Below are 10,694 nucleotides of genomic sequence, written 5' to 3' on the forward strand. Positions count from 1 at the left end.
TGGGGAAGGGGAGGCTGAGGGGGGACCTCATTGCAGCGTACAACTTCCTCGCGTGGGGGAGTGCAGAGGCAGGTGCTGACCTATTCTCCGTAATCACCAGTGATAGGACCCACGGGAACGGTGTTAAGCTGAGGCAGGGAAGGTTTAGGCTGGACGTCAGCAAGAGGTTCTTCACCGAGAGGAGGGTGGTCGCACACCGGAACAGGCTCCCCAGGGAACTAGTCACTGCACCAAGCCTGTCTGAATTTAAGAAGCAATTGGACCGTGCACTTAGTCACGTGGTCTAAACTTTTGGGTAGACCTGTGCGGTGCCAGGAGTTGGACTTGATGATCCTTATGGGTCCCTTCCAGCTCAGGATATTCTATGATTCTATAAATAGTGTAGTCAGAGGTCACGGGGCTAGATTTAGAAAAGTCCTGCATAAAGAAGGGATCTCAGAGAAGAAAATGTAAATAACATTAATATCAAGAAAAGGAATTCTGATTGCTAAATTCTTTATCTGTCATGACTAGACAGACGAAAATCTACGATGGCAAGTTTGCCTTTAAGGTCATTTTCTTTTTTTATTCATTTCTTTTATTTATTTGTATTGATTTTTTTAACAGGCTCTGTACTAATTTTGCTCACAGAATGACTAACAGAAATATGACCCTTGTGCACCTTTTGTAGTTAATTCATTAGGTCAGCTGTAACCACTAAGCCCCTTGTCAGGTTATTTCTACTAGCAATAAGGAGCAATAGACCTTAAAACTTTGAAGCCAGGTAGACGAGCTTATTCCACAAGGTCTCTTGGCTCCACCCTTGTTAAGTGAAACCTGCCAGGTGTGGGTCATTTGACCTTTGCTATATTAGGAAGCCTGAGGACTTGTGGGGGAATTGCCTCCCCAGGGGAGACTGAGGCTTGGGTAGCCTGGGGTGTTTTTCTCTCGTGGTGAATTGGTCTCCGTGTTCCCTACTAGGCTGCTTTTCCTTCATGTTTTCTGCCCTCTCTGTGAAATAGTTTTAGAGACTCTATGAGCTAGTTACGTTGGTGGTGCCTTCTTCAGAAAAGCCCTGGTGGCACTCTTTCACTGCGAAGCAACTTTGGAAGTGACTGGAGTTCAGGAGACAGCAGGTAAGTGTTCCTGGGTTCTGTGGTTGTTACTGCTGAGGAGTTTGAGTACTTCCTTCACCTTGTCTGTTTTCTGTGAAATTACTTAGGTGGATTCTAAGCTCCCTTCCGAGCACTGGAAGAAAAAAACAAACAAAAAAAAGGCCTCACAAGCCCAAGTGCACACAGGTCAGCCTGACGTTGAAGAAGGTTCTTAAGTATTTGGAAGATTGACAAACGGGCTGTGTGAACAAGGTGCCTTAATGTGAATGCAGATTGTGGTAAGTAGAAAGAGGTTGGCCTTGTGGTAAGTAGAAAGAGGTTGGGATGGATACTGGTGGAAAGATTGCTACTTTGACTAAGTGGAAATCGTGAGAATGTGCTGTTGTTCATAAAAAAAAAATACAGTTTTCAAAAGATGCAGGCCAAAAGCAGCATGAGGAAAGTCTGTCATCTTCTCTTCAGGCCTGGGTCTCAGCTGGGGACTGCTTCCTGAACAGGTCCAGCACCTTAAAGAGAACTGCACTTCGTCCCAAGCCCTATGAACCTGAGTCTCAGCTATCACGGGTAAGTGTCTGGCGCAGAGCGCGAGGCGCAGAGCGCGAGGCGCAGAGCGCGAGGCGCTTCCTAGCAAGATGTCTTCTGCGGAGGTTTGCAAAGGAGTTTCTGTGCTTGCAGGGGTACGTTACTTTAGTTTTGTGGCAATGCAATTGAGTTTTGGAAGTTGTCTTGCCCTTTTCTTCATCCTTCCTGCATCCAGAGGAGGAGCTGTGAAGCTTAACGTCACAAATCTCTAATGCAGATCATAAACCCCACAAAGTTAAGGTAGTCGTTCATCTTGGACAGGGTACGTTTGAATCCAAAACTCATCTTTAGGATGGAAGCAAGCTCTTTATTAAGCTCTTTCTGTTAATAGGAACGTGAGTCTTTCTGCCTGGAGCACAATTCAACAGAGCAGTCAACCAGTTCTTTAGCTTTGAAGGTGCTGAAGTGGACCCTGGGTTAAAAAGAACCGGTTCCCAGCCTGCCTCGAAAGGCTTACGCTTAGTGCTAAAATGTGAGTTTCCTTTCTGGTACGTGAACATCCTAGCCTTAAGATTTTCAGTACTCAGTCGCGGTCCCCAGACTCTCGTGTTTTGAGAGGGATCGTACTCCCCTTACCTAATGTGGGAATCCCGTTTTTGTGCCTCAAGGGTCAATGGTGTAAGGCACTTAGAAATCATTGCGGATTGTGGTTGTTGTCAATTGCCACGGAAATTAAGGCCGTGCAAGTACCTTCTACCCCTTCTTCTTCCCTTTCATTTGTTGTCCGGTTACTACACAATATTACCCATTTGGTGAGGTGTCCTAAAAAAAAAAAAAAAAAGCATTACGTCCTAATGTTAACAACTCTTCTTTTTTCTTTCTCTAGGTCTGCCAGTAGCTGACAAGGTAGAAAGATGACCTCTTCTCTTTTATTCTTGTGAAGTTAGAGGCAGTGCCCATTTAAACTGTGGCTGAGGCTCTGCGATGGTGCAAGTCTATCTTACTCCTTCAAATTCAGTGATGCTGCCGGAGTTTTCAGTAATGAACTTTGAAGGATTCAACCACTCTAAAGCTTTTGGACAGTGGCAATTATCTGAAAACATTGCTACAGGTTTATCTTCTTCGTCTACGTTTGTTTGCTCTCTCCATCTCATTCAAAGCAGTCAGGACTGGTTTGCTTCCCCCTTCTCTGGAAATTTGCACTAGGAACCATTGTTAGAATCAGAATCCTGATCTGAGAGCACGATGAAAAATGTTGCACTCCAACTTGGACATTGGAGAGGAAAATGTTCATGTATACGTCAGTATGGTACTCAGACAGCTGCTTACACCTTTTAGCTTTTAAACCTGAGAAGCAACAGGTAGTTTCTACGTTGCCCTCGGGGATAGTGTACTCTTTTGTACTTTGCTTCTATACAAACAGCTCAGAATTTTAAAGTCATGTTGTCGCTCATACCACCAAACAACCTTGCACGGCATTACGCGTTCCCCCCCAGATAGATCTTGCCCTGAATGCGTAACCAGACAAGGAAATAATGCCGGCACGTGAAACGAACTCGTAAATACATCTCTTTTTGGCTCGTTTTGTTTTGTTTTGATGCTTTGTGGGGCTTAGCTGTACTTCAGTGAGAAGAATGTCTTCTGGTGTGAACTGAAATTATACCTCTATGCCACAATGTCCCTCTCTTTTTTTTTTATTTTTTTTTTGGGGGGGGGTTGGGGGGGGGTGGGGAGGGGAGAGGAGGGTGTTGATAATTCCTTGTGGCCACCTGAAGGAGTTGCAAAATAATAAAATTTAGGTGAAGGAAAAGTTCCTTCTCTTAATTGTTGTCGTCGTTGTTTTTCTTTTCCATCTGGTCATAAAATGAAGGTCCCATTCTCTGGCTTGTGGCAGAGTGCAAGCGTGCTGAAACCGTTCACGTTACGTAGACTGTATTTGTCTGAAATGATAATATCATACCTATAGTCTGCTGCAGGCTCAAAAGCAGCCTATGCCTCCTGGACCGTTTTATGCCTTTGCTTTTGTTACTACGCCCTTGTAAGTCTTCAACAGGGAAATGAAATTACCCTATAGAGAAGAAACACCATCCAGAAGAAACTTCAGGTGCTAGGGCCTGAATCTTCACTGAAACCAAAGGCAGGTATCTTACTGACGTGAAGAAAGGGGCTTCAATCTATCCTGGTTTGTTTACTAATGAAGGAGCGTGAAAAAGATGCATGTCCTTGTCTCTGCAGAGGAGGTGAAGGAACAGCTAGTGCAAGGAACACAAAATTCAGTTATGCCGAACTAACAGGTGGTTGTATCCCAGCTTGGAGACTGCAACACAGAATCACCTAGGTTGGAAGAGACCTCCAAGATCATGTAGTCCAAGCTCTGACATAACACTAACCAGTCCTCCACTAAGCCGTATCCCTAAGCTCCACACCTAAACATCTTTTAAAGACCTCCAGGGATGGTGACTCGACCACTCCCCTGGGCAGCCCGGTCCAATGCCTAACGACCCGTTTGGTGAAGAAGTTTTTCCTAACATCCAGCCTACACCTCCACTGGTGCAACTTTAGCCCATTCCCCCTCGTCCGATCACCAGGCACATGTGAGAACAGACCAACCCCCACCTCGCTACAGCCTCCTTTAAGGTATCTGTAGAGTGCGATAAGGTCGCCCCTGAGCCTCCCCTTCTCCAGAGCGAACAATCCCAGCTCCCTCAGCCGCTCCTCATAAGACTTGTTCTCCAGATCCCTCACCAGCTTTGTTGCCCTTCCCTGGACTCACTGGAGCCTCTCAATATCCTTCTTGTAGCGAGGGGCCCAAAACTGAACATAGTACTTGGGGTGCGGCCTCACCAGAGCCAAGTACAGGGGCACAATGGCTTCCTTAGTCCTGCTGGCCACGCCGTTTCTTGTACGAGCCAGGATGCTGTTGGCCTTCTTGGCCACCTGAGCACGCTGCTGGCTCATATTCAGTCGACTATCCACCATCACTCCCAGGTCCTTCTCTGCCAGGCAGCTTTCTAACCACTCGGATGGCTTTTCCAACCATCTTCAAACTTCCAGATCTAGAGGAACGCTTTGGCTGCAGCCTAAAAGCCACGTGCACGTAAGCTGCCGCAAGCCAGCCGACCTTCTTCCCATGACCTGCCAGGAAACAGCAATGTAGGCACGTAACCAAATTAAAGCCAAAACTTGCAGCCCAGTCCTTGACCTGAATAGTGAGTGAGGATCCGGAGCCTGGCATTTATGCGTGATAGCTTCTACGCAGCCGAAGTAAATACACCCCGGGTGCCCTGAGCTGGAGGACCACGATGGTGGGAATGATCAACTCCCAACCGACCCTGAACGTGTGCGCGATTTGCTGCTCCACCTGGACCTATACAAGTCCGTGGGACCAGGTGGGATTCATCCCAGGGTGCTTAAGGAGCTGGCTGACGCCATCGCGGGACCTCTCTCAATTATTTTTCAATGATCTTGTGAATCTGGAGAGGTCCCAGTGGACTGGAAGCTGGCAAATGTCGTACCAATTTTCAAGAAGGGCAAGAAAGTGGACCGTGGCAACTACAGGCCTGTCAGGCTCACATCAGCGCCTGGTAAAATTCTGGAGAAGATGATCCTTGAAGTTCTTGAAGCGCACCTGGGGGACAACGCAGTCATTGGTCCCAGCCAACATGGGTTCATGAGGGGTAGGTCCTGCCTAACAAATCTGAATTCCTTTTATGATAAGATCACCCATCTAGTTGATCAAGGGAAACCAGCTGACGTGATCTTTTTGGACTTGAGCAAAGCTTTTGACACGGTTTCCCGTGCGATCCTACTGGACAAAATGTCCAGCATACAACTCAACAAACACGTCATACGGTGGGTGAGCAATTGGCTGACAGGCAGGGCTCAAGGGCTTGTGGTAAACGGGGCCACATCAGGCTGGCGCATGGTCACTAGTGGGGTCCCTCAAGGCTCCACTTTAGGGCCGGTCCTCTTCACGGATTTTATAAACAATTTAGATGTAGGACTAGAAGGTGTTTTGAGCAAATTTGCTGATGGCACCAAACTTGGAGGCGTTGTAGACTCAGATGAGGGTGGAAAGGCCTCGCAGAGAGATCTGGGCAGATTGGAGAGCTGGGTGATCACCAACCGCATGACGATTAACAAGAGCATGTGCCGGGTCCTGCACCTGGGACAGGGCAACCCTGGCTATACGTACCGACTGGGTGACGAGATGCTGGAGAGCAGCCCCGCAGAGAGGGATCCGGGGGCGGTGGTTGACAGCAAGTTGAACATGAGCCAGCAGTGTGCCCTGGCAGCCAGGGGGGCCAACCATATCCTGGGGTGCATCAAGCACGGCATTGCTGGTCGATCGAGGGAAGTGATTGTCCCGCTCTACTCTGCGCTGGTGCGGCCTCACTTCGAGTACTACATGAAGTTCTGGGCAGCACAGTACAAGAAGGACATTAAACTGCTGGAGAGTGTCGAGAGGAGGGCGACGAAGATGGTGAAGGGCCTAGAGGGGAAGCCGGATGAGGAGCGGCTGAGGTCACTGGGCCTCTTCAGCCTGGGGAAGGGGAGGCTGAGGGGGGACCTCATTGCAGCGTACAACTTCCTCGCGTGGGGGAGTGCAGAGGCAGGTGCTGACCTATTCTCCGTAATCACCAGTGATAGGACCCACGGGAACAGTGTTAGGCTGAGGCAGGGAAGGTTTAGGCTGGACGTCAGCAAGAGGTTCTTCACCGAGAGGAGGGTGGTCGCACACCGGAACAGGCTCCCCAGGGAACTAGTCACTGCACCAAGCCTGTCTGAATTTAAGAAGCAATTGGACCGTGCACTTAGTCACGTGGTCTAAACTTTTGGGTAGACCTGTGCGGTGCCAGGAGTTGGACTTGATGATCCTTATGGGTCCCTTCCAGCTCAGGATATTCTATGATTCTATAAATAGTGTAGTCAGAGGTCACGGGGCTAGATTTAGAAAAGTCCTGCATAAAGAAGGGATCTCAGAGAAGAAAATGTAAATAACATTAATATCAAGAAAAGGAATTCTGATTGCTAAATTCTTTATCTGTCATGACTAGACAGACGAAAATCTACGATGGCAAGTTTGCCTTTAAGGTCATTTTCTTTTTTTATTCATTTCTTTTATTTATTTGTATTGATTTTTTTAACAGGCTCTGTACTAATTTTGCTCACAGAATGACTAACAGAAATATGACCCTTGTGCACCTTTTGTAGTTAATTCATTAGGTCAGCTGTAACCACTAAGCCCCTTGTCAGGTTATTTCTACTAGCAATAAGGAGCAATAGACCTTAAAACTTTGAAGCCAGGTAGACGAGCTTATTCCACAAGGTCTCTTGGCTCCACCCTTGTTAAGTGAAACCTGCCAGGTGTGGGTCATTTGACCTTTGCTATATTAGGAAGCCTGAGGACTTGTGGGGGAATTGCCTCCCCAGGGGAGACTGAGGCTTGGGTAGCCTGGGGTGTTTTTCTCTCGTGGTGAATTGGTCTCCGTGTTCCCTACTAGGCTGCTTTTCCTTCATGTTTTCTGCCCTCTCTGTGAAATAGTTTTAGAGACTCTATGAGCTAGTTACGTTGGTGGTGCCTTCTTCAGAAAAGCCCTGGTGGCACTCTTTCACTGCGAAGCAACTTTGGAAGTGACTGGAGTTCAGGAGACAGCAGGTAAGTGTTCCTGGGTTCTGTGGTTGTTACTGCTGAGGAGTTTGAGTACTTCCTTCACCTTGTCTGTTTTCTGTGAAATTACTTAGGTGGATTCTAAGCTCCCTTCCGAGCACTGGAAGAAAAAAACAAACAAAAAAAAGGCCTCACAAGCCCAAGTGCACACAGGTCAGCCTGACGTTGAAGAAGGTTCTTAAGTATTTGGAAGATTGACAAACGGGCTGTGTGAACAAGGTGCCTTAATGTGAATGCAGATTGTGGTAAGTAGAAAGAGGTTGGCCTTGTGGTAAGTAGAAAGAGGTTGGGATGGATACTGGTGGAAAGATTGCTACTTTGACTAAGTGGAAATCGTGAGAATGTGCTGTTGTTCATAAAAAAAAATACAGTTTTCAAAAGATGCAGGCCAAAAGCAGCATGAGGAAAGTCTGTCATCTTCTCTTCAGGCCTGGGTCTCAGCTGGGGACTGCTTCCTGAACAGGTCCAGCACCTTAAAGAGAACTGCACTTCGTCCCAAGCCCTATGAACCTGAGTCTCAGCTATCACGGATAAGTGTCTGGCGCAGAGTGCGAGGCGCAGAGTGCGAGGCGCAGAGTGCGAGGCGCAGAGTGCGAGGCGCAGAGTGCGAGGCGCAGAGTGCGAGGCGCAGAGTGCGAGGCGCAGAGTGCGAGGCGCAGAGTGCGAGGCGCAGAGTGCGAGGCGCAGAGTGCGAGGCGCAGAGTGCGAGGCGCAGAGTGCGAGGCGCAGAGTGCGAGGCGCAGAGTGCGAGGCGCAGAGTGCGAGGCGCAGAGTGCGAGGCGCAGAGTGCGAGGCGCAGAGTGCGAGGCGCAGAGTGCGAGGCGCAGAGTGCGAGGCGCAGAGTGCGAGGCGCAGAGTGCGAGGCGCAGAGTGCGAGGCGCAGAGTGCGAGGCGCAGAGTGCGAGGCGCAGAGTGCGAGGCGCAGAGTGCGAGGCGCAGAGTGCGAGGCGCAGAGTGCGAGGCGCAGAGTGCGAGGCGCAGAGTGCGAGGCGCAGAGTGCGAGGCGCAGAGTGCGAGGCGCAGAGTGCGAGGCGCAGAGTGCGAGGCGCAGAGTGCGAGGCGCAGAGTGCGAGGCGCAGAGTGCGAGGCGCAGAGTGCGAGGCGCAGAGTGCGAGGCGCAGAGTGCGAGGCGCAGAGTGCGAGGCGCAGAGTGCGAGGCGCAGAGTGCGAGGCGCAGAGTGCGAGGCGCAGAGTGCGAGGCGCAGAGTGCGAGGCGCAGAGTGCGAGGCGCAGAGTGCGAGGCGCAGAGTGCGAGGCGCAGAGTGCGAGGCGCAGAGTGCGAGGCGCAGAGTGCGAGGCGCAGAGTGCGAGGCGCAGAGTGCGAGGCGCAGAGTGCGAGGCGCAGAGTGCGAGGCGCAGAGTGCGAGAGTGCGAGGCGCAGAGTGCGAGGCGCAGAGTGCGAGGCGCAGAGTGCGAGGCGCAGAGTGCGAGGCGCAGAGTGCGAGGCGCAGAGTGCGAGGCGCAGAGTGCGAGGCGCAGAGTGCGAGGCGCAGAGTGCGAGGCGCAGAGTGCGAGGCGCAGAGTGCGAGGCGCAGAGTGCGAGGCGCAGAGTGCGAGGCGCAGAGTGCGAGGCGCAGAGTGCGAGGCGCAGAGTGCGAGGCGCAGAGTGCGAGGCGCAGAGTGCGAGGCGCAGAGTGCGAGGCGCAGAGTGCGAGGCGCAGAGTGCGAGGCGCAGAGTGCGAGGCGCAGAGTGCGAGGCGCAGAGTGCGAGGCGCAGAGTGCGAGGCGCAGAGTGCGAGGCGCAGAGTGCGAGGCGCAGAGTGCGAGGCGCAGAGTGCGAGGCGCAGAGTGCGAGGCGCAGAGTGCGAGGCGCAGAGTGCGAGGCGCAGAGTGCGAGGCGCAGAGTGCGAGGCGCAGAGTGCGAGGCGCAGAGTGCGAGGCGCAGAGTGCGAGGCGCAGAGTGCGAGGCGCAGAGTGCGAGGCGCAGAGTGCGAGGCGCAGAGTGCGAGGCGCAGAGTGCGAGGCGCAGAGTGCGAGGCGCAGAGTGCGAGGCGCAGAGTGCGAGGCGCAGAGTGCGAGGCGCAGAGTGCGAGGCGCAGAGTGCGAGGCGCAGAGTGCGAGGCGCAGAGTGCGAGGCGCAGAGTGCGAGGCGCAGAGTGCGAGGCGCAGAGTGCGAGGCGCAGAGTGCGAGGCGCAGAGTGCGAGGCGCAGAGTGCGAGGCGCAGAGTGCGAGGCGCAGAGTGCGAGGCGCAGAGTGCGAGGCGCAGAGTGCGAGGCGCAGAGTGCGAGGCGCAGAGTGCGAGGCGCAGAGTGCGAGGCGCAGAGTGCGAGGCGCAGAGTGCGAGGCGCAGAGTGCGAGGCGCAGAGTGCGAGGCGCAGAGTGCGAGGCGCAGAGTGCGAGGCGCAGAGTGCGAGGCGCAGAGTGCGAGGCGCAGAGTGCGAGGCGCAGAGTGCGAGGCGCAGAGTGCGAGGCGCAGAGTGCGAGGCGCAGAGTGCGAGGCGCAGAGTGCGAGGCGCAGAGTGCGAGGCGCAGAGTGCGAGGCGCAGAGTGCGAGGCGCAGAGTGCGAGGCGCAGAGTGCGAGGCGCAGAGTGCGAGGCGCAGAGTGCGAGGCGCAGAGTGCGAGGCGCAGAGTGCGAGGCGCAGAGTGCGAGGCGCAGAGTGCGAGGCGCAGAGTGCGAGGCGCAGAGTGCGAGGCGCAGAGTGCGAGGCGCAGAGTGCGAGGCGCAGAGTGCGAGGCGCAGAGTGCGAGGCGCAGAGTGCGAGGCGCAGAGTGCGAGGCGCAGAGTGCGAGGCGCAGAGTGCGAGGCGCAGAGTGCGAGGCGCAGAGTGCGAGGCGCAGAGTGCGAGGCGCAGAGTGCGAGGCGCAGAGTGCGAGGCGCAGAGTGCGAGGCGCAGAGTGCGAGGCGCAGAGTGCGAGGCGCAGAGTGCGAGGCGCAGAGTGCGAGGCGCAGAGTGCGAGGCGCAGAGTGCGAGGCGCAGAGTGCGAGGCGCAGAGTGCGAGGCGCAGAGTGCGAGGCGCAGAGTGCGAGGCGCAGAGTGCGAGGCGCAGAGTGCGAGGCGCAGAGTGCGAGGCGCAGAGTGCGAGGCGCAGAGTGCGAGGCGCAGAGTGCGAGGCGCAGAGTGCGAGGCGCAGAGTGCGAGGCGCAGAGTGCGAGGCGCAGAGTGCGAGGCGCAGAGTGCGAGGCGCAGAGTGCGAGGCGCAGAGTGCGAGGCGCAGAGTGCGAGGCGCAGAGTGCGAGGCGCAGAGTGCGAGGCGCAGAGTGCGAGGCGCAGAGTGCGAGGCGCAGAGTGCGAGGCGCAGAGTGCGAGGCGCAGAGTGCGAGGCGCAGAGTGCGAGGCGCAGAGTGCGAGGCGCAGAGTGCGAGGCGCAGAGTGCGAGGCGCAGAGTGCGAGGCGCAGAGTGCGAGGCGCAGAGTGCGAGGCGCAGAGTGCGAGGCGCAGAGTGCGAGGCGCAGAGTGCGAGGC

General features: G+C 53.9%; 2 long non-coding RNA genes across 3 annotated transcripts; both read left to right on the forward strand.

Moving 5' to 3' along the window:
- The first annotated feature begins 863 nt into the window (after positions 1-863).
- LOC311429163 lies at positions 864-2,546 on the forward strand. Of its 2 annotated transcripts, none has more exons than XR_014688120.1 (4): positions 864-1,115; positions 1,202-1,369; positions 1,500-1,658; positions 2,503-2,546. It is a non-coding gene; the product is annotated as an uncharacterized lncRNA (long non-coding RNA). The 2 variants fall into 2 exon arrangements; XR_014688121.1 differs by lacking the exon at positions 2,503-2,546 and adding an exon at positions 2,008-2,147.
- Positions 2,547-7,043: 4,497 nt separating this feature from the next.
- LOC311429161 lies at positions 7,044-7,795 on the forward strand. Its single transcript, XR_014688117.1, has 3 exons — positions 7,044-7,275; positions 7,362-7,529; positions 7,659-7,795. It is a non-coding gene; the product is annotated as an uncharacterized lncRNA (long non-coding RNA).
- The last annotated feature ends 2,899 nt before the right edge of the window (positions 7,796-10,694 follow it).

The sequence above is a fragment of the Aythya ferina genome, assembly GCF_964211825.1.
Source record: "Aythya ferina genome assembly, contig: HAP1_SCAFFOLD_376, whole genome shotgun sequence".
NCBI classification, from domain to species: Eukaryota; Metazoa; Chordata; class Aves; order Anseriformes; family Anatidae; genus Aythya; species Aythya ferina.